Below are 24,425 nucleotides of genomic sequence, written 5' to 3' on the forward strand. Positions count from 1 at the left end.
CTAATATACATCATTAGATATCTTAAAAGTAGATTTTTTTTCTTAGAATATACATTAACTCTCCACTTGTCAATTCAAATATTATTTCCACTTATGAATGAGAATCACTGGTATCTTCTGATAAAACATGTAACTCTCATTCAACATCATTAAAGGACAGACGTTTCTAGGAAGATAGAGGCAAAACTAGAACTATATATAAGTAAAGGCAATAATAATGTATATGCCAATGGTCTTTCCAGGAGGCATGTGTTTCTAAAGGATATGGTTGGGTTAGGACAGATGGGACAGTATGATTCTCTACTTGTGTGGAGGCAAGCTATGGCTCAAAGACATGATTTCTACTATTTATTTCTCTTGTGGGAAACTAAGCTTTGTTATATTTTTGCTTACCAACTAAACTTACTAATTAGAGCTTTGAAATAACACAAATATTTCCTCTGCAAATTTAGTATTGTAGCTCTATAATAAGCACCCATAGTGTCTTTGTGGAAAATCATAGTATCTGTTGTAACATTAGTTTAATGACTACCCTCATAATTCCTGACTGTGGCTACAGGGGTCATGAATTAATATTGTCATTGTTTAAAGGAAAGGAAATATTCTAATTCCCTTCTTACCTTATTAAGTAAAAATAGTCCTTTGTGAGAAAAACACAGTAGAGCTTTGTCTCATTTCCTTATTAAATTTTTCCTAGGTACTTGCTATTGTTGTTATAATTAGAGATCAGTTATTATTCTTATTTTTTCTGATTAAAATAATAGCCATATGGAATTCACAGAGGTTGTCAAAGAACCACATAGAAAATCATTGTGGAATTGAGCTCAAATCCACAATTTTCTTTGTTCTTTCTCTAATTCTCTGTTGCCTCTCCAATTAAATATGTCACTGATCCATTTACAAGTTAATCAACAAGTTAATGGTTACCATAAAGTGAAGAGTATAGAATTTTGTTTTAACCTACGACTCAAAGGTAGACTGTTGATACCTGGATTTCATATCACTCAAGATGTGTAATTGATCAGTAAGATTTTTTTGTAATAAAATAAGAATACAAACGAAACTTATACAACTTAGGTTTGTAGTTAAAGTGAGCATAATTCCATAAAGTGAACACAGTTTCTATAAAAGATAAATGCAGATTGTCATGGACAAATAATTTTGCTGCCATTACCAAAATCTAGGTGCTGGAAAATATTATTTCCTCTTCTCTTCCAGCACACCCACCCCCAACATCTGCCACACTTCTCATTGCCAGGCTTAGGGCATGATTGGGAATTGAGAAGTCACAACCTGCTCTAACTCTTCCCATACTGGAGAAGAAGGAAAAAAGGATCAGGAGCTTCCTGGACCAGTGGTGTTCAAACCTCCCCAACCCTACAGCCCGGTCTCGTAATAAATCCAGTACTTTCTAATGCAGTGCTCGTTTTTACTTCCTAAAGTGACATTCACCAGAAACATAATTCATCTAAATATATATATATATTTTAAAAAGTCAACATAATTCTCTAACTGAAGTGTAAAAGAAGCATAAAAGAAGGTTAATGCATAGTAAATAGCATGTATTTTAATATGTAAATGTTCAGGGATGTCCAGACATAATGAATTTGTTAGATGTTTTAATTTATTATGTAGGATCTCTGTGGATGTAGCAGAAGTATGCTCTATTGGTAACTTGAGTCATTGGTAGTGAGGCTTTCCAAAATATTTTCAAATAAAATTGAGTCTGGTCAGTATTCCATTTGCTACTGAGGTATCATTACTTCTAGGCTGTCCCCCTTGACAGAACAATTAATTATATGCACATACTAATTCATGTGTGTGTGTATATATATATAGACAAATGATAGATAGATAGATAGATAGATAGATAGATAGATAGATAGATAGATAGATAGATGATAGATGATAGATAGATAAAGGTAGATAGATCTGTAGTAGTTGCCTGTGGCTGTTGTCACAAAATACCACAAGCCTGGTAGCACAAAAGCAAACAAACAAAAAACAACCAGAAATACAGTCTTTCACAGTCTAGAACCTAGAGTCTAAAACTGAGACATTGGCAAAACCACTCTGCCTTCCAAGCCTCTAGAGGAGAACCCAGTTGTGTTTCTTGGGGCTTTTGGTGGTTGTAGGCATTCCTTGGCTTCTGGCTACATCAGTTTGATCTCTGTTTCTGTGGTCTCGTTGCCTCCTCCTCTTCTGTCTCAAAACTCCCTCTACCTGTCCCTGATAAGGACACATGTGAAGCCATCCATTTACTTAATAGTTCAATCCCATCACGCATCTATAGTGGTGCCAAATTGTTAACTGATAGCCCAGAGCAAGTCAACTCAAGAGAAAGTGTCTTTTTATCTCAGAGGCCTGATCACAGATACCTGAAACACTCAAACTCTTAGTCTTTTGTTTAAAGACTAGTCTATCTGATTAACATAAAAAAGGGAACTATTTGTTGATAGATGACAATTTTTCCACAAGTCTATTTTATTTTTCACAAAGAAAATAAAGTCTCTTCCACATTATCATAGATAATATAAAGATCACACGGGGATGCACCAAAACAAAATTACTTTGTTGTATATTTCTTCTTGGAGTTTATGATTTTCCTTTAGCACTGGATTTCCCACCACAAAAGACAATTGTTCTAATGGGAACTTCTTATAGAAACATTAATTTTGCACAAAATTGTTTTGCATTAGTAGGGACAGTTGTTAAGGAGCGGTCCATGGACAGGGTTGTCAGATTTGACTGTGCCATGCACAGTTTCCTACAGCTGAATTCATTTGAATAGCACTCATTAAAAAAAAGAAAATGCCTGCCAAAGAATTGTTTGTAATGTAAGGAAAGAAAAAGTGGAAATGACCTGATTCTCTGTAAAAGAATGAACTGTTTTGTTTTTATAAAAGAAGACTATGCAGCAATTAAAACAAATGAACTACAGTTACATATATCCATACTGATAAGTTTAAAAAAACTTAATGTTACGTAAAAAAACAAGTTATTTATACAAATGTTTAAACACAGAATGATACTATATTTTTATGAATATATATGTATAATATGCAGGAATCTATATGGTAATACTATGCTCCAACTTCAAGGTAGTGCATATCCCTGGAGAAAGAGATAAAAAAGGACTAGATGAGGAGGTACAGGCTTTAATTGTATCTGTGACATGTGATTTTTTTTTTTTTTGGTAAAGAGAGATCCTAAGTTAATGTGGAAATATGAAAGATCTCTAAAATCTTGATAGGTACAGTTTATATGTCATATTATTTCTGTACTTTCCTATATGTTATTTTTATTGAAATGTACCAAAATACCTTAGAATTCTAAATTGTAATAATATATGAATATAACATAATTATTTGACTGTGTAAATTTTTATTTTGAATACTCCTTATTTTTGTCGATAAACACAAAAGAATATATAGATATACAATTTGCCCTTAAAAATATTTTTAAAGCCCTAGTTAAATACCTTTATTTGTTTAGAATGAAATAGTTGATAAGTTCCCCCTGTACCAAAGTTCCTTCCTTTAACGAGAGATCATTTCTTCCATCTATTTTTAAAGAAATTTTATTTATTAATTTGAGAGAGAGAGCCGGGGGAGGGGCAAAGGGAGAGGGAGAGAATCTCAAGCAGACTCTATGCTGAGCATGGAACCTGATGGGGGCTCAATCCCACAACCCTGAGATCATGACCTGAGCTGAAATCAAGAGTCAGATGCTTAAGCGACTGAGCCACCCAGGAGCCTCTCTTCCATCTATTTTAATAGGAACTTAATCTTTGCTTAGTTCTTGGAGTGACAAGATACTGTCACATATGAGAGATCAACCTCAGCCCTCATGGTGAGTTTACAGGGAAGTTTTTCTAGTTGCATACATATTTAATTTTGAACATGAGGAGGTTCTGAGAGATTAAATCACTTTCCCCGAATTTGTTGTTGGGCTAATATCAAGCACGGTTGTTTCCATTCTTAACTGCTAACTCTTATGTTAAATCTTTTTACCTTCCTTAAATATTAAAAGAAAATTTCAAAGATCTGTCATGTATTTACTCCCTGAGTTATGTTTATTCCCTTGCTATTTGTCATTTTATTTGGTTTGTTTGCTTTGATGAAGGCAAGAGTGGGAGTTGGTGAGAAGTATAGAATCTGCCTGAAATAGGCAATTAATGCAAACATCTCTCCTTTCCTCTCTCTCTTTCTCTCCACTGAGAGAATTCATTTGGGTAAACAAGCTCTCTTTTGGAATACTAATTATCCCTAGATGGGTAAAAACCTTAGTTACATTTTTGTTGCTTTAATCAGATTTAATGGAAAGGAATTGAAGCTAGTGAAATCAACTTGGGAGGATAAAATCTGCTCCAAGCAATCATTCCTGAAAGGAAATGTAAAATGAGAAAATAAGAAATATAAAAGTATGTAAAAGCATTAATCTGAGTGTAGTAACATCTTAGAGCATGAGCTCACTGAATGTCTGTTTGATACTGTATCTAGTGGAGTGTCTGGTTCTTCACACAGGCTCAATCATAGTTTATTAACATTTAAGAGAATCAGTGCAAGTTCTTCCATTTTACCACAAATCCAACTGTACCTCTAAGGCTTAAGCATGCTTAGAATGATCTGAAAGAGTTACAAAAACATGAATTGTTGGCACTATCCTGAAGCTACTGATTCCTTACAGCATGAGTAGACCAAAGAATTGCCTTTCCCCTGTGATGCTGTTGATGCTAGTTGGGGGAAAAATCATACTAAGTTTTTCTCCTACTTAACTGATTCTTCCTTCTCAATTTCCTTTGCTGGTATTTCTCCTTCCCAGACCTCTTAGTACTGCAGTACCTCAGAGCCCAGGTCTTGGCCACTTGGTGATCTCACATATCCAGAAATCTGACCAGATCTTACCATTTATGTTGCTACCACCTGCTCTGAGCAGTCACCTCTCTTCTGGATTATTACAGGATTGTCTAACCATACACCATAAACCTTGCTTCTGCTCTTGTCTCTTTATGGTCTATCCTTATCACAGAAGTCAGAGTGATGTTAAAACTGTCAGTTCTTGTTATTTTTGTGCTCAGAACTCTCCAAAGCCTTCTCATATCCTTCCAAATAAAATCCTAAATTCATAAAATGACCTACAAAACGAAATTCATGCTCTGGCTTCACCTGATACTATCTTCTCCTAGTTCACCCCACTCAGGCTATACTGGCCCCCATCTTGTTCCACAAAATAAGTCAGAGCTTTATACTTTAAGAACTTTGCATTTGCTGTTAACTCTACCAGATGATTTTATGCCTGAAATCTGCATGCTCACCTCCTTCAAGTCTGTTCAAATAGCATCTTTTTAATGAGACTGACAGGGACTTCCCAATTTAAAATTTAAACTCCTCTTCTCTCTCCTCATCCTCAGCATTTTCAGTCTCCCTGTACTTTCTCTATTATTTTCACCAAAGCACTTATCATCTTCGTTCTTATTATATAAAATATATGTTATATAAAATATATATATATTTATTGAATTTTTACATTTATCTCCATCCCTACCAGAATATAAACTCCATAATGTTTTGTACACGGATATATCCAAATATCTAGAATACTGACTGGCACTCAATAAGAATATGTTTAATAAAGGAATTAATTAATCATCAAGATCTACAACTTCATCTTCTTTGCCTTTGTTATTGTCATGATAATATCAACATTTGTTGTTTATGGTGAACATGCAGTGATTGTTCTATGTATCCTACCTTATCTTTTTTTAATATTCAAAACCAACTTTTGAGCTATTATGCTTATTTTAGAAATGAGGAAACAGACTTATTGGATATAGTAACTTTCTTTTTTTTTTTTTAAAGATTTTATTTATTTATTTGAGAGAGAGAGTGAGAGAGAGAGAACACATGAGAGGGGATAGGGTCAGAGGACGAAGCAGACCCCCGCCGAGTAGGGATCCCGATGCAGGACTCGATCCCGGGACTCCAGGATCATGACCTGAGCCGAAGGCAGTCGCTTAACCAACTGAGCCACCCAGGCACCCGGATATAGTAACTTTCTAACACTAGCAGCTAGTGGGGATGACAACATTTGATTTAATAAAATATGATTGAGGGGTTGTAACCTGAACCACTATGCTGTGATGCCTATTATTCACTTGTTGGAACTTGTGCGTGTATCAAATTATGAATATGGTTGACATAAGTTTAAGACATGGATCCACTCTCAGCATGCTACCCAAATCAAATGCTCAACCATACAAGATTGTAGGAAAGATACTAATCTAAGGAAAACTCAGTAAGGAAATGTCATGCCTTGAGATCCCTCATAGCTAGGCAGCTCCCTTGTTCCTCAAAGCTCAAGGGTCTTGTTCTGGTGAATATCTGAACAGGCCAGGCATTGTGCCAGGCCCTGGAAGAAACTGGTGAAATAAAGAACTCTCTCGCAGGCTAATGGGAAGAAAGGATTCTCCAAATACTTTGTGATCTGCACTCTACTAGAGGTGTGTTAGTGGTAGAATAAGAGCATCCTAAGTTTACCAGGAGGTGTGGAGAGGCATCTCAGGGATCTGGACTAGATGAGTAAATTATTTACACAATGTTGGTGGAGAGCCAGAGAGGGAATCCAATGAGGGGACATTGCATGGGCAAAAGCACAGAAGTGAGAAAGAGCTCATGTCTTCTTGGATGGATGTCTTTGGTTCTAGTTCAGGCAACACTGTATTTTTCTCTCTTTCCCTCCCTTACCTCTTTTCCTTCCTTTATTTCTCTCTTTTTTTCCTGTTAGTTAGGGAGTAAGGGGTTTGGGGGCTGGATCTGGATTGCCAGTGGGGAGAATTTATGAAAAAAATGGGAAAAATGAGTCAAATGCTTAATACTGGATTTCATCTACTACATAATTGTCCCAGCAGAGTTTTTTAACCTTATATCACATTAAACAATTATTCTTTTACCCTGTCACTGTTTCTGGTTAAATTTTTTGTGTCATCTATAAAATACATGTGTATTTAAGTGCTTTATTGGGAGATACTTAGTTTTGATTCATTTTCCTTATACTGTCTAATTATGTTTTAGGGTTATGTGGTACAAACAGTATGTGCCTGATAGATTAATATTTACTGATGTAAAATCATAAACTTGTCAGGCACTGGCAGGGAATCATTCATGATTTTTAAAAAATGTTTAATTTTCACATTTAATATATATTATGCAATATATAGTACTAATTTGGTAATCTACAGTAGCTAATTTGTCATTCATATCTTTTTATTCCTTAAGAAACTGAATAATTTTATTCTTCTCAATAAAAAAAAATTTGGAACTTTAAGAGACAGTTTCTATTTTTGATTTTCTGTAGTAAAGTCATTGTGGGGAAAACAAGACATCTTTAGCTGGTGTCTAAAATAAGGTGGTTGATAGTTTTAGTATGGAACTTGAGTAGTTTGGAAAATATAATTAAAAGCTTTATTTGTAAAGCACAATAAAAGTCTTAGATGAAAATTACAGTTTATATTAAATATTAAATATTCATGAGTATGTAAAATGTGTAGATTAAAATGTGGAAATTATTCTGAGCTAGTAAGGATCACTGTGTTGATAGTTCAGAACAACGATACATTTATCTTAAACCAATCTGATATGGAAGTAAATAATAGTTGTCTGCTTTGTTGTGACTTTTGATGAATATTAAGTGCTTTGATAATTGATTCTTATAGTGTATTTTATGCATGCTAAGATGCTGACTATATTTATGACACCCATATTTTCACTGAAGACTTAGCTGTGATGATGTGTGAAGATGAATTTGAGGAACAGATTTGAAAATCTGGCTTTGCTCATCTTTTATGATTTGCCTGATTTAGTGAAATGCATTTTTCCTAGTTGTTACCTTGTATTTTATTCTGGTTTCACATATAAAAGGTAGATTTGTACTCAGCTACAACAAAGACAGCATGAGTAAGTTTTTGAAGTTATAAGTCATATAATAGAACTGAAATTTTCATACAATGCCTAAATGTGAAAGAAAATAAAAGTCCTACAAAATTCCTTATTTTCTATAATGAATATCTTCTTATTCTTGAGGCTTTTTTTCCTCATATGAAGAAATGTTGATAGCATCATAAAAGAAACCTCAGTTCTCCTTTAGTTTAAAATAGTTTAATGTTTACAGAGTTACTCAGTTGTGGGGTATTTTTTTTTCCTTTTTTTTGGTGGTGGTGGCGGGGGGTGGGGCAGGGAGGGTGAGAATCTGTCCATGCTCATGAATTTTCTTCTTTCTCTCCTTGCCCAGATAACATCTGCATAGATAGAAAGGGAAGCTTAGGTGTTTTTGTAGTTTTGAGTTAGATTTTCTTTATTTTAGGTGTCTCACCATGATCTCATAGAATCAGTTACAGTGAAATTTTGCCTTCCAGGAAATTGGACATCATTACCTGGTGTCCACTGAAGTTGGCTATCTGATCTTCCACATACTGTTCTAGAACCCAGTGCCCATGAGTATAGACCTGGCCTTTGTCTGGAATCAAGAGTTCCCAAACTCTGGGATTCTCTTATCCTGAAGTCAGGCCTCTTGAAATTCACCAGCACTCATAGAACTTCTGTAAATCCTTTGGTGCCCATTGCCCTGAAGAGTTTAACTATGTATTTTATTCTGCTGTCGGCGTTGTGTCAGATCTGCCAGATCTGCTGAGCATGCTCTCATGTGTTTTCATCTAGACAACTTCTTCAGCCATTACCTTTTTGTATTATGGTGGTCACAGCACCTGATAAAACTGGGACTTCTCTGAGGGTGTTGAGGCTCTTGAGGACTATACAGAGGAAAGTGGGAAACTTCTCAAGATCAGTTTCTTGGGGTGCCTGGGTGGCTCAGTTGTTAAGCGTCTGCCTTCAGCTCAGGTCATGATCCCAGGGTCCTGGGATCGAGCCCTGCTTCGGGCTCCCTGCTCCGTGGGAAGCCTGCTTCTCCCTCTCCCACTCCCCCTGCTTGTGTTCCCTCTCTCGCTGTCTCTCTCTCTGTCAAAATGAATAAAGAAAATCTTAAAAAAAAAAAAAAAAGAAGAAGAAGAAGATCAGTTTCTTCAATCAGCCTGAATTTATTCAATCTACCTAAATCTGCTTGTATGTCAGTTACTTTATCTGGACTTTCTTCTGACTTCATGGTCTGTTATCTCAGGTTTGGTTCTTGACAGACATAAATTCTACTTTGGTTGATTCTAGAAAAGCTTTTCAGTAAAAGTTTTATGAGTTTTTTTTGTGTGCGTGTGTGCATAAAAATTTATTTCCTACAAGTTTTTAAGTTTTTTTTTAAATTCCAGTCAGTTAACATACAGTGTAATATTAGCTTCGGGTGTATGATTTAGTGATTCAACACTTACATACAACAGCTGGTGCTCATCACAAGTCCCTCCTTCAGGCGCCTGGGTGGCTCAGATAGTTAAGCGTCTGCTTTCGACTCAGGTCATGATCCTGGAGTCCCGGGATCGAGTCCCACGTCGGGCTCCCGGCTCAGCGGGGAGCCTGCTTCTCCCTCTGACCCTCTCCCCTCTCATGCTGTTTCTCTCTCGCTCGCTCTCTAAAAAATAAATAAAATCTTTAAAAAAAACAAAAAACAAAAAAAACAAGTCCCTCCTTCATCCCCATCACCTATTTAACTCATCCCTTCACACACCTCCCCTCTGGTAACCATCAGTTTGTTGTCTATAATTAAGAGTCTGTTTCTTGTTTTGCCCCTCTCTCCCTTTTATCCCCCCTATGCTTCTTTGTTTTGTTTCTTAAATTCCACATATGAGTGAAATCATATGGTATTTGTCTTTCTCTGACTGACTTATTGCACTTAACATAATACTCTGTAGCTCCATCCATATCCTTACAAATGGTCAGATTTCATTCTTTTTCATGACTAAGTAATATTCCATTTCATATACACACACACACACACACACATACCACATGTTCTTTATCCATTCATCAGTCGATGGACAGTTGGGCTGTTTCCATAATTTGGCTATTGTAGATAATACTGCTATAAACATCAGGGTGCATGTATCCCTTTGAATTGGTATTTTTGTGTACCTTGGGTAAATATTAATAGTGCAACTGCTGGATGGTAGGCTAGTTCTATTTTTAACTTTTTGAGGAAACTCCATACTGTTTTCCAGAGTGGCTACACCAGTTTGCATTCCCACCAACAGTTAGAATAAACAATCCTAAAATTTGTATGGAACTATAAAAGATCCCAATTAGTCAAAGCAATCTTTTTTTTTTTTTTTAAAGATTTTATTTATTTATTTGAGAGAGAGAGAATGAGAGAGAGCACATGAGAGGGGGGAGGGTCAGAGGGAGAAGCAGACTCCCTGCCAAGCAGGGAGCCTGATGTGGGACTCGATCCTGGGACTCCAGGATCATGACCTGAGCCGAAGGCAGTCGCTTAACCAACTGAGCCACCCAGGCGCCTCAAAGCAATCTTTAAAAAGAAAAGCAAAGTTGGAAGCATCACAATTCCAGACTTCAAGTTATATTATGAAGCTGTAGTGATCAAAACAGTGTGATACCAACACAAAAGCACACATAGATCAATGGAACAGAATAGAACCCAAATTATATGGTCAATTAATCTTTGACAAAGTAGGAAAGAATATCCAATGGAAAAAAGACAGTCTCGTCAACAAATAGGGTTGGGAAAACTGGACAGCAACATGCAAAAGAATGAAACTGGACCAGTTTCTTACACTGTACACAAAAATAAATTCAAAATTGATTAAAGACCTAAATGTAACACAGGAAACCATTAAAATCCTAGAAGAGAACACAGGCAGTAACCTCTTTGACCTTGGCTGTAATAACTTCTTACTAGATATGTCTCCTGAGTCAAGGGAAACAAAAGTAAACGTAAACTATTGGGACTTCGTCAAACTAAAAAGCTTCTTCATAGCGAAGGAAACAACAAAACTAAAAGGCAACCTAAAGAAAAGGAGAAGATGTTTGCAAGTGACATATCTGATAAAGGGTTAGTATTCCAAAATACATAAAGAACTTATGAAACTCAACACCCCAAAAATAAATAATCCAATTAAAAAATGGACAGAAGATATGAATAGATATTTTTCCAATGAATTCTTGACTTAAGTTTGAAACTTAAAGTTCAGTAATGAGTTGTTAGCCTTTGAGGTCCTTTATAGCCTTCTCTAATCCTGAGTCAAGGGAAACAAAAGTAAACGTAAACTATTGGGACTTCGTCAAACTAAAAAGCTTCTTCATAGCGAAGGAAACAACAAAACTAAAAGGCAACCTAAAGAAAAGGAGAAGATGTTTGCAAGTGACATATCTGATAAAGGGTTAGTATTCCAAAATACATAAAGAACTTATGAAACTCAACACCCCAAAAATAAATAATCCAATTAAAAAATGGACAGAAGATATGAATAGATATTTTTCCAATGAATTCTTGACTTAAGTTTGAAACTTAAAGTTCAGTAATGAGTTGTTAGCCTTTGAGGTCCTTTATAGCCTTCTCTAAAGAATTCCAAAAGAGGGGCGCCTGGGTGGCTCAGTTGGTTAAGCATCTGCCTTTGGCTCAGGTCATGATCCCAGGGTCCTGGGATAGAGCCCTGTGTCAGGCTCCCTGCTCAGCGGGGCGCCTGCTTCTCTCTGTCCCTCTGCTGCTCCCCCTGCTTGTTCTCTCTCTCTCTGTAAAATAAATAAATAAAATCTTAAAAAAAAAAAGAATTCCAAAAGAATGAAATTAACAAGAAAACAATTTAATTTCCAAGAAGAGAAAATGTAATGACAGTATTTCAAAACACAGCCCCCTTCATTATATTCATTTTTCAACTTGGTATAAAGCCCAGCAAGGGAGTGATAAATGAAAGACAAATATGGTGTTAGTATGCAAGGTCACTAGGATATGACAATGGCTAAAGCAAGGAAATTTGAATTTAGAAATGACTATAACTGAAGAGGATCTTCGCCATACCATAGATAAGCTCTAATTCATATTTCACACGTTTATCACTCTAGGAATATTTCTAATCAGGAGCAATTTTTGCACCCAATTTTATTCCCACCCTGAAAGCTTACAAGTTTTAAAAGCTCATAAGTAGTGGCAAATCACTATGGAAAGTCTTCAGCTGAGTATAATCTACCAGAATTTATTTGCTATAGATCTTGAGGTCTATTCAGTGGCACTTTTTTTAAAATAACCTGGGCCTAAATAATAGGGTAAAAAGAGTATTGAAGACATACAACATTTAAAGAATATATACATATTGTCTATACATAAATTTGATAGACCCTAGAATTATAAATGATCTTAGGAGAAAATTTATACAGTATCATTTTGTACTAAAATATTGCAGCCTTGTTTATAACAGTACCATATCTAAATACCTATAAGCATTTTGAACTTTTTTTTTTTAATTTTTTATTTATTTGCGAGAGAGAGAATGAGAGACAGAGAGCATGAGAGGGAGGAGGGTCAGAGGGAGAAGCAGACTCCCTGCCGAGCAGGGAGCCCGATGCAGGACTCGATCCCGGGACTCCAGGATCATGACCTGAGCCGAAGGCAGTCGCTTAACCAACTGAGCCACCCAGGCGCCCGCATTTTGAACTTTTTAACCAGTGCCCCTTTCATCATGGTTACACACTGCACTTTATTAATCTCTTTCTTCAGCCAAGTGACATTGGATATGAAACTGAACCTTACTCTGTTCAGAAAGTTAAGTACCCCTTCACAGCATTTCATACTAATGTTGTAATTTGAAGTTGGAATGTCAGCTAAATTTTGGCTAAAAACCAGATATATAAGAAACATACTCTTAAGTGACATTTGATAAATGGAGACAAATTCTTGGTTGAGATAAAAGGGCTTTTGCTTTCATTGGTGATAAGCTACTTTAGTTAATAGGTTGAGAGAAGGGGGCAAATAACTATTTAAAAACATTTCTAGCCACTCTGCTAAAGAGAAGGAGGTTAAGGTTGGGGATAAACAAACAATAGGTGTGGTTCTTGCTTCAGTAATTAAAATGAAGATCAAGATAGATTCCATCATAATATCAGGAACTTACTAATAATGGATACCTAAAATTCTGAAAATGGAATAACTATCCAAAAGAGGTATGCTTCTGGTACCTAGGTATTCATAGAGAAGCTAAATAACTTAATAAGTAAAAGAAATTCCTAACTGCATAGTATCTTATTTGTTTGTTTATTGATTTATTGCATTTTCCACCCAGTGTTCCTTTGGGTGCAATCAGTATACACATACATGTGAACAGATCAAGAACAGGGGATATTGATTATGAATGTTTGAAAAGCCTCACAAAATCCAACCATGGGAGGGAAAGACTACTTGACTTCATGAGAACTGGCAGGACTTTGGGAGTTAAGCTGCTCTGACAGTCTCTCAGGGACTACATGATTCTTATCTCATTCTCCTTTTTTATGTCTGTTCTCTCTTCCTTTCTCTAATGATTGGCTTAGTCATAAGTTTGCAGAAGCTTGCAAATATCGACCCCAGAACCTAAGGGTACATCATCTTCTAGCTGGAAAGTTTAAAGCTCACTAGTAACAATCTCTACATCTCTCACTGGATTGCATTAGCACATCTCTTAAAGTCAGACCACCAAAGTCATAAGTTTCTCTAAGCAAATGTCAGGGCTGCTTTTATTTCAACTTTTGATCGAATTAACTGTGGCCAAAGGTTGTAGTTGGAGGGACAGGATTGCATTAAAGACAGTGCCGACCTTTTAGGAAACTAAGCAGCTCAGTTATCAGAAAATGTGTCCATCTCCTTTTCTTTTCTTTCTTTTCTTTTCTTTCTTTTCTTTTCTTTTTTCTTTTTTCTTTCCTTTCCTTTCCTTTCCTTTCCTTTCCTTTCCTTTCCTTTCCTTTCCTTTCCTTTCCTTTCCTTTCCTTTCCTTTCCTTTCCTTTCCTCTCCTCTCCTCTCCTCTCCTCTCCTCTCCTCTCCTCTCCTCTCCTCTCCTCTCCTCTCCTTTTTTAAGATTTTATTTATTTGAGAGAGAGAGTGAGTGGGAGAGAGCACAGGAGCAGGGGCAGAGGAAGAAGGAGAAGTAGACTCCCCGCTGAGCAGGGAGCCCGGTCCGGGGCTCTGTCCCAGGACCCTGGCATCATGACCTGAGCCAAAGGCAAAACACTTAACCTACTGAGCCACCCAGGTGCCACCATTACATTTATTTTCTTGATTAATATCTACTTAGTGAATTCTTAGTTATTCCCAGAAGTGATTTCACAAACTTGAGAATTGATCTATGAATTTCTTTCTGATTTTCAAATTCCATTGTTACCAATTCTCTTATTATAACCCCTAAATTCAATCTTCTTGTCTATAGTCTCATTCCATTTCAGTGTACTCTCCTGTGTTGTTCCTTTTTGGGGAAAAAAAAGTCTTCAAAACCTCCCCAGTAGCATTAGGAAAAAGTTTTCCCTTTGCATAGCCTGGGAATATAGGCCTGCTTCCTTTCTATATCATATAATGCCATATCATCACATGCCAATGTCAGTCATCCTGACCACTTGCTGGTTGCCAGTTATTATTATCTTCTTCTTCATCATTAGTTTGTCTTTTTTTTTGTTCTGTAGTTTGATTAAAACTGATCCATTCATAGCCTAGAGAACTCTCCATTACTCAAAACTCTATCCAAACATTAATTAAGTCTTCTATGATCCTTTGATGTGGCATTTTGTTTCCCTTTTCTGAGACTTCATGGTACACTTTACTTACACTATCATCATATTTCTTCTCCAGTGTTGTTATTTAATTACCTGTCTCTTCTACTGAAGTAAGGTTTTCTGAAGGTATCTCTCACCTCTGAATATGCACTGCCTAGTCAAATTCCAGGTACATTGTAACTAATTAATCAGTAGGCATTTTTTAATGAATAAATACTATACTATTTATGCCAGTTTGATTTTCTGGCGTGGCTTCCATTCACTGGATATAAGAAAACTGGAAAACTTACCTTGAGAAAGGTGAATGATATGTTAGGAAAATAATCCAAGTTATTTCTTTGAAATTATTTTTGTATCTTTGACCAAAATAATTTATAACTTTTTGCACCTTATATTTCTCACCCATAAAATGAAGAGTAATAAATGATCTCTAATAAGTCCTCAACATTATAACACTAATATTATAGAAAAATATTGACATTTTAGTGTTAGTAACATCGGTTTTTTATCAGAAATATTCCTGTGGTACTACTGGGTATTTACCCCAAAGATACAAATGTAGGGATCTGAAGGGGTACGTGCACCCTGATGTTTATAGCAGCAATGTCCACAATAGCCAAACTGTGGAAAGAGCCAAGATGTCCATTGACAGATGAATGGATAAAGAAGATGTGGTATATATACACAATGAAATATTATGCAGCCATCAAAAAGAATGAAATCTTGCCATTTGCAATGACGTGGATGGAACTGGAGGGTATTATGCTGAGCGAAATAAGTCAATCAGAGAAAGACATGTATCATATGATCTCACTGATATGAGGAATTCTTAATCTCAGGACACAAACTGAGGGTTGCTGGAGTGGTGGAGGGTGGGAGGGATGGGGTGGCTGGGTGATAGACATTGGGGAGGGTATGTGCTATGGTGAGCGCTGTGAATTGTGCCAAGACTGTTGAATCACAGATCTGTACCTCTGAATCAAATAATACATTATATGTTTAAAAAAAAAAAAAGATAGCAGGAGGGGAAGAATGAAGGCGGGGGAATCGGAGGGGGAGACGAACCATGAGAGACTATGGATTCTGAGAAACAAACTGAGGGTTCTAGAGGGGAGGGGTTTGGGGGGACTGGTTAGCCTGGTGATGGGTATTCAAGAGGGCACGTATTGAATGGAGCATAGGGTGTTATACACAAACAATGAATCATGGAACACTACATCAAAAACTAATGATGTAATGTATGGTGATTAACATAACATAATAAAATAAAAAATCTTAAAAAAAATATTCCTGTGGTAAATCAAAATTATATGTTGATAGTTATGCTCTAGGCTTACCACGAAATTGATATAAATGAATTTGAAGTATATTAATATAAAACATGGAACCAGATACACAGGTAGAAGTTTCCAGATGTGTTTCTCCTGCCCTGACATCCACAGAGCCCTACCATGTACATCCAGCTGCCTACGTCACATCTTCATTGGGACGTCTCATAGATACCTCAGACATCCTCAAAAGCGACGTCTTGATTTTCCACCTTCAAAACTGGTTTCTCTTTAGGCTCAATAAATAACACCACCATCTTTTCAGATTCTCAACCCGAAATTCTAGGATTCATTTTTAATCTCTTCCTTTTTCTTCTATGTCTCCCATCCACCAATTCCCAATGGAAATCAGCAAATTCTACCAGCTTTACCTGATTTCATGCATCCAAACATCCTAATTTACTTTCAATGTAAAGCACTATCAACTCTTAACTGAAATATAACATAGTCTTAACTGGCCCCTGTGCTTCCATTTTTGTCTCCCTACCATAGCAACCAAAGCGATCACTGAAAAATGCATATCCAATCTCATGCCTTCACAGTTAAAACTTTCCAGTGCCCCGCAGTGTAGGATTTTGGAGGGAAAAAAAACCCTTCAAATCCTCACTCTGGCCTTTATAGCCTGAAGTGTTACACTCAAGACTGCCTAGGTGCTCTGACCCCAGATATTTGAATTATTTTATTTTATTTTATATATTTATTATAGTTTAGTATATATTATGTGCATTCATATGTTTATTTACTTATTTATTTTTGCTCTCCATTTCCACTCTTTACATACAACCATGAGGTCTATTTTAATACATAGAAAATATTTATTTGATGATGACTGTGGTTTTCAGAATTAATATTCAGTGGTTTAAAGTTATAAGTCCTAAACTTAATTTTCTCATTTATAAATGAGAAATCATACTTTTCTACTCATAATTTTAGCAAGTCTTAACATTTATAAGGCTTTTGTTAAATCTATACTTTGCCATTTATAAACTTAATATCTTTTTCTGTGTTTTGGTCTGCATCATATAGTTAATAAATTTGATTTTCCTTTTAATGGCTTAAATGGTTTGACAGATAACATCATTTTAAATTGCTTAAATTACTCTCAAACCTTAATAAAAAAATATATTCAAGACTAATTTCCCTTAAATATTTCAATACTGCAAACTTAATATGATTTTTATTTAAAATCAGAGTTCTAAATCAAATAACACAAAACAAGAAATAGCCTTGCTCACCAGTGTATTCTTAGTGTTTAGAACAGAAATATAAAGCTTATATTCTCCTTGGAGGTTATTCTCATGGTGGACTATTGGATTGGGTTTTAATTCTCCCATCTGACTTTCTCCCATCTTTTTTTTCTCCCTTCCCTGCAAACTTTTGTTTTGTTTTTTTAATGTAATACTCATGATTCTAGAATTATGCAGTATTAAATACAAAGGTTAATAGTATATTGAAACAGCAGAAAAATATTAAGTCAAAAAATGTGATATTGCCTCATCACTTGATGCTGGAAAGGTAAATGAAATATTAGCATTAGGCTCAGATATCTTTTTTGATTGGCTAGAGAAATTTATAATTACCTCATTTTTATATATTGGACTTAAATTTTTATTTAATATGGCAAAGTGTTTACTTTGGTGGTATTTCTTAGTTTAATGTGACCCATTAAAATAAAAATGATTCTCGTTTTGGCTGTCAGTTTGATATTTTCCTCTTCTGACACATTGACTTTGATAATCCATTCCTTTCTTAGTTCCAGGTGAGCTCTTCTTAACATTGAGAAGAAAGTAAGTTTCATTAACGAGATATAAATTAGGATATTTGATTTTTTGCATTTCTTCTTCTAAAATTGGAACTCTAGCTGCAGTATTTTAATTTTAGAAAAATGATCCAAAGTTAGAATATAATACATTTTACTGGTACTGAAAAATATCACAGTGTCTCTTTCATAGTTACTATTATAAAATAAATATTTTCATACTCATTGGTTTACTTAAATTGTAGAGTGTACAATGACTTTTAAACATGAAATATAATTTTCTGTTGTTCATGCTGTTGTGTGGGTGAGCACTGTAGTCCCACGATTTTGAGAAAAATAAAGCTTGGCTTTAGCATATTTCCTCTGCTGCTGATTATAGAGGTAATTATTCTGATGTTGCTGTGGAAATACTTTTAATAACACTTTTTGTAGATTGTGTTGCCGGTGTAATATTTCTGTTTATTTACTTATTTACAAATTGGTGAACTTAAATTACATTTTGTAGGCAGAAACAATTATAAGGCACTATAGCTTAAAGCTGAAGACATAAGTACTCTGTAATTTTAATGGAATGCAAATTCCTTCCCATTGTCAGGAACTTCTTTTAATTCACCTCATAACTAGAAGTTTGCCTACTTCTACTTAAAATCAGCTTTTTTCAAAACAAATGCTCCCTCTAGAACATATGAAATATGTATGGATATTTTCTTCAGTAGAAAGCTGTTGCTTTATATCTAATTACGTTCTAGAAGGTGGAGTCCTGTGCATTTTACCTACTTCTTGGTGAATCTCTGAATTCCTATTACCTATGTCACTCTCTAGTTCTTGATGTCTTTTAATCAAACTGTCTGCTTTAAGACTGTACCCTGACAGCCTCTGTCTACTGATGGCGGCTGCCCTAATTTTTGCTCACTGGATAAATGGTGCTCTGTCATTCAACAAAAATTATTGAGTATCTACTAAGGGCCAGGCACTATTCTAGGAACTAGGATACAGAAGTGAATAAAATAAAGACCCTCCTTTGTGGAACTTGCATTCTAATGGGAGTGAATGGTGATTAATATAATATAATATAATAATATAATATAATATAATTATATATATCAGATGAACACTAAGCACTAAAGAGAAAAGTAAAGCATGGGGACACTGGAAGTATTAGGGAAGGTTTATCTGAGATTATATCTGGACAACAGCTCAAAGAAGGTGAGAAAGGGACTATGCAGATATTTGAGAGGGGCTGGGAAGGGTCATTGTGAACCTTTTCAAGATGCGTTAGGAGAGGTTGAGAGAGAATAGAAAGAGTGGAAGCAAATACCATGAGTAGAGACAAGTTTTTCAAAGAGTCTTATTCTAAAAAGAAGCAGAAAAAAATGGGATGGTAGCATGTAGGAGATGAGAGGATTAATGATATACTTTCCGGATGGTTGAAATTGCATGTTTGTGTGTTGATGGAAATGGTCCAGTGGAAAGAGAAAAGAAAAACTCCATCAGATGCCCAAATGTAGTTTCTTGGTCTGTTTTCTTAGTTTACCCATATAGTGCTGACATCTATTAAAATAAGATTGATTAGCCCAATTCCTACAGGCAAAGAAAATGTTATGGTTCAAAAAAATACATCAAGACACAAGCATCTTGATCATATAATTGGCAAGGATTTTTCAAAATTAATCCTTCTTGTCATCACTATTTTATAGAATTAACTGAATTTCCCACCAGTTGTGCTATTATGTCATAGCCTTAGTTCTTCTGATCAAAATCTAATTTAAATTCTCATAGAGAGAATTTAAACCATTTATTTTATTTTATTTTATTTTAACCATTTTTTATTGGTTATAAAAATAAAAAATAAAAAAATAAAATAACCTTTATTTTAACCATTAGGTCACACTCCCATCTAGAAGCATAAGTACCATTCTGTTATGGGAATTCCAAAATATGATAAATATATCTATCAGTTAAAACAAATCATATGTAGACTAGATCAGAACCATCAAGGTATAAGTAGTTAAATATCATTAAGAAATCAAGTGTGTTAAATATTTTAAAATATCTGATATTTGTTATTTTTATCTTTGTAACTCAATATTAAGAAATGTATTATTTTTGGTTTACATTATCATATGAGGAAAGTATTAACAAAATGTCACAATTATCAATTCAGTTACTTAATAATTTTTTATAAACAAACAACTAATTGAATGATTAATGTTTATTTTATACTAAATCCTAATAGTTCCTTGAGAATGTAGCTTTAGAAACTATCAGTTCAAATTTTATGTTAAAGCAACAGAAGCCCAACTAAAACTGGTTTTAAACTATGGCGTGATTTACTGGTAACTGAAAATCCCCAAATAAGGCAGGATTCAGCACTTGGTGGTACAATACTTTAACTAGTGTCATCAAGAACACAATTTCTTTTGTTTCTCTGTTCTGCCCTCCAGAGATATTTTCTCCATCATCAGATAGGTAAAACACAGCCACAAAATTGGCTTCCATTAGCAACCAGGGTCACATACCTCCTTATTCACATCTAGGAGGAGACAGAACACTTTATGATTCCAGAATTCCAAGTAAAATATTCAGAGTGTACGTCACTAGGACAGTGTCTGAGGACAAGAAAATAAAAATGCTGACTATCTCAAATCAAAAAGATTCTCTGAAGTTAGGAGATTAATTGGCTTTTTTCAGACTGCCTGGGATACATGTAGGAGGTGTAAATAATTGTTCTAAAATCTTGATACTTAGGATAAAAGGAGCCAGCAATACCACTACTGACCTAGATGTTTATAATAATTTCCTGATATTTTTACTTTATTTCTTTTATCAATGATTGGATTTCTTAGACAAGAGTAGAGGGAAATGTATGGGAGTTTTATTGTGTAAGTATATTAATCAAACCAACAAAAATATTTACTGATTCACTGAATTTTACAGATTAGAGGTGGTTCCTGCCTTCAAGGAACTCAGAGTCTCACAGGAAAAAAAGATGTGAATGAGCCAGAGATATAGCATGTTAAGTGTTGTAACTGAGTTAATACACACTGCTGGGAGAACATACATAAAATATCTGTATTACTTTTTTAGTGCTGAATAATAAATTACCACAAGTATAGCATTTTAAAATAATACACATTTATTATATCACAGTCATCCTGGTTTTGGAATCTGGGCATGATTTAGCTGGGTTTTCTGCTCATTCTCACAAGCCCATAATTAAGGCTTCAATCACTCAGATCTCAGTACTCATTTGGGGCCTGGGGTACTCTTTCAAGCTCATAGGTTGGCAGAATTCAGGCCCTCATGACTGCAGTGAGGAGGCCCTCAACTCTTAGAGACCAGCTAGCTACATTCCCCTTCAAGGTCAACAGAAGAGTCTTTCATCTCAACGGGGGCCCGTCCCTCTTTTAAGACTTTCCACCTGAAAAGACCAACCCCACCCAAAATAATAATACTTTTGATTAACTCAAAATCAGTGAATTTGGAACATTAATTACATATGCAAAATCTCTTTAACTTTGCCATAATCTGTTGACTAGGAGCAAGTCACAGGTCCTGTCTGCACTCAAGAGAAGGGATATATATGGGTGCCTGAGTGGCTCAGTGGGTTAAGTGTTTGACTCTTGATTTCTACTTGGGTCATGATCCTGGGATCCTGGGATCAAGCGGGTGTTGGGCTCCCTGCTTAGCGGGGAGTCTATACTTCTCCCTCTCCTTCTATCCCCCACCCCATTCATGCTCTCTCTCATTTGCTCTCAAATAAATAAATAAAATATTTAAAAATAAAAAAAAGAAAAGGGATGTATAGAAAATGAACAACAGAGGGAAAAAAAATCAGTGTCATGACCCTGGCCCTAGGGTCCATTCACCATAGGAGCCAAGTATAATCTATTTAAAGGAGCGGAGGCTTAAGGAAGACTTCCAACAATGGGTAACAATGGGTAAAATGTGAGTTTGGTTATGGAAAATAAGACATTTTTATTTTTATTTATTTATTTTATTTTTTTAGGATTTATTTATTTATTAGAGAGAGAGAGAAGCACACAAAGCACAGAGAGAGAGGGAGAGATAGTCTTAAGCAGACTCTGCTAAGCATGGAACCCAAGGCAGTGCTTGATCTCACAACCCTGAGATCACAACCTGAGCTGAAATCAAGAGAAAGATGCTTAACCAACTAGGACACCCAGTTGCCCCAAGATGTTTTTAGATAAGAGAGGAAAGGGCATGTAGGTACTGAACTGAAATGAGCAGAAGTGTATATGGAGTTCTAAAGTGATTAAATGTGGAATAGAGAAATAGGTCCAATATTCAACCAAAACGTTTATAAGAAAAAAATGGCTTTAGCTTTGACTATGTATGGCCATATCATAATATGTCATAAAGAGTTTAGAATTTCCTCTGTAGACAGTGGAGAATGATCACAGGCATTTTCACTTTTGTCTATGCATCCACCCATTCATTCATCCATCAATATTTACAAAAGGTACTTTGTGCAAAGCACCTCTTAGATGATAAGGATATGCAGGTAAATGTTATGCTTTCCCTGCCACCAAGAACTTACAGTCTAGTGAGTAATGAGTCAAATTCATTTAGCAACTTGTATAAATGTGACTATGAGACAAGAATAAATCTGTAACTTACTTGGTTCAGTCCCAGAGAGACTTTGCCATCCAAAGAACCCAGTTCAGCAACCAAAATTATTTCAAAATAATTCAGTTCCTTTACTTAATGTTTCTTGAAACTGGGAAGGGAACACAAAGTTGGCAATAATATTTTCTAACCTTTCCCCTTTTTTCCCCATCCACTGTCCTCAAACTAGAAGCAACATGTTAAAGACCATACAACCTCCATCTGCCTGGGTTCTGAAGTGAGTGGGTGGAGCCAAGTTTCCCAGGCCACTGATTAGAAAAACTTCTATTGAGATGGAAGGGTTTCTCTGTTGCAGAAGTGAAGATCACCTTAACTAATAAGAGGTATTGTATCCATGGATAAGAGCCTGGTAGAGCAATGCATTCCAAATAAAGCTCCATTTCAGTCAAAACAGGCAAATGGGAAAGCATTCTATGAAGAATGCAAGTAAATAAGAGAATGATTTATTATGGAAAGGGCTTCTGAGGAAAAATTTGGATAGGAGGGAAACAAAGTGGAGTGAAATGAAGAAGTGATGTAACTTTTATAAAGGTAAGTCTTGCACAATAGGTAGGGTGAATTATAGTACTGAACCAGCAGGAGTCTGTGGGCAAAAAGCTTGTGTAACTTCTTATTCAGAAATAGTTCTAAAGAGATGTAGTACTGATTGATTCAAATTTTTCTATGTCTAAAGCATTCTGTATAAGAATTTTGAAAACATTTTTTCATAGAGCCAATCTTTAGATAGATATAATACTCTCTTTTAATGTATCATATCTTTCTGAACCCGGAAGACATGTAGAGTTACATTAAATTTTGCAAATATATATATATACCACACTAGATGGGCAACGTGTATTTCTAAAAAGAGGGTATTTATGTACATATGAGAGTACTTACTCATTCCCTGGGAAGGTGTAGGCAGTGGAACCAAGAGAAAAATAGAGCCTGCAACAAATTATTTCGAAGCAATTAAATAGCTAGCTTTAAATATCTTAAATAATGAGTGCTTTCAGTCCAGTTCACATTTCTTATATTTTTTTCTTCTTTTAAATCTACAGATTTAATATTTTCAAAAAGCTATTATGGAACAAATAGGTGAGAATAGCTATTTTAAATATTTTTCCTTTATTCTTCCTAATTTCTTCTCTTAGATAAGTGTATTATCTGATTATGCTTGGTTGGAATAAGAACAGTTGCAAATGTCGATCCTTCCTCTTGTCTTTACATAACAATCTACGATGTAAATTTGATAATATAGAATCAAGCAGTCTGGATATAATTTAACATCTTCATAATATAATAACATAGATTATATATAAAAATGTACAGTGATTTTAACAAAGTCTATTAACATTTCAAAATCTCTCAATTTGGATGACCTACTGCTATTCAAAATTATACTTCAATTAAGAAAATAGTTTTATTACACACTCACTGCATATATAGACCACACTTACTATTGTGGCTCATAAATTGCAGGTGCTTGCAAGTACTGGCTCTTATCCAAAGAATTAGTGATTAGTAAAGATCAAAATAAACCTCCATCCACTCAATTCTATGATTAATATTTCAAATTACCACTCACCAGAGTTACTGTATAAGCAGCATTTATTAGTGGCTGTTATCTAGGGCATGCAGAAGGCTGGAAACTCACTTTGATCTTTTGTTAGTGATCATTAGACCACACTTTCTTTCATGTGACTCCTGAAATTTCTAAGTGTCAGGAACACATTGTTTTCCGTTACCGCTAATCATTTATTTACAGTCTAGTAATTCTTTTTTTTTTTTTGAGTATTTGTTTTGTTTTGTTTTAAAGATTTTTATTTATTTATTTATTTGAGAGAGAGAATGAGATAGAGAGAGAGCATGAGAGGGGGGAGGGTCAGAGGGAGAAGCAGACTCCCTGCTGAGCAGGGAGCCCGATGCGGGACTCGATCCAGGGACTCCAGGATCATGACCTGAGCTGAAGGCAGTCGCTTAACCAACTGAGCCACCCAGGCGCCCTACAGTCTAGTAATTCT

The 24,425-nt window shown here is 35.4% G+C and overlaps 1 protein-coding gene across 5 annotated transcripts in view; it reads left to right on the plus strand.

Moving 5' to 3' along the window:
- The window catches only part of PPFIA2 (PTPRF interacting protein alpha 2), a 476,257-nt gene that overhangs the window by 207,204 nt on the left and 244,628 nt on the right, over positions 1–24,425 (plus strand). The window contains exons 1-2 of one of the 5 annotated variants that reach the window (XM_054506898.2): positions 22,580–22,745; positions 23,463–23,499. The exons of 1 other annotated variant lie outside the window; for it this stretch is intronic. The gene's annotated coding sequence lies outside the window, so the exon portion shown is untranslated. 3 more of the 5 variants (XM_054506896.2, XM_054506899.2, XM_054506897.2) reach the window with 3 other exon arrangements.

The sequence above is a fragment of the Mirounga angustirostris genome, unplaced genomic scaffold (assembly GCF_029215605.1).
Source record: "Mirounga angustirostris isolate CCGP_5_RB_7025 unplaced genomic scaffold, mMirAng1.0.hap1 SCAF_5, whole genome shotgun sequence".
NCBI lineage: Eukaryota > Metazoa > Chordata > Mammalia > Carnivora > Phocidae > Mirounga > Mirounga angustirostris.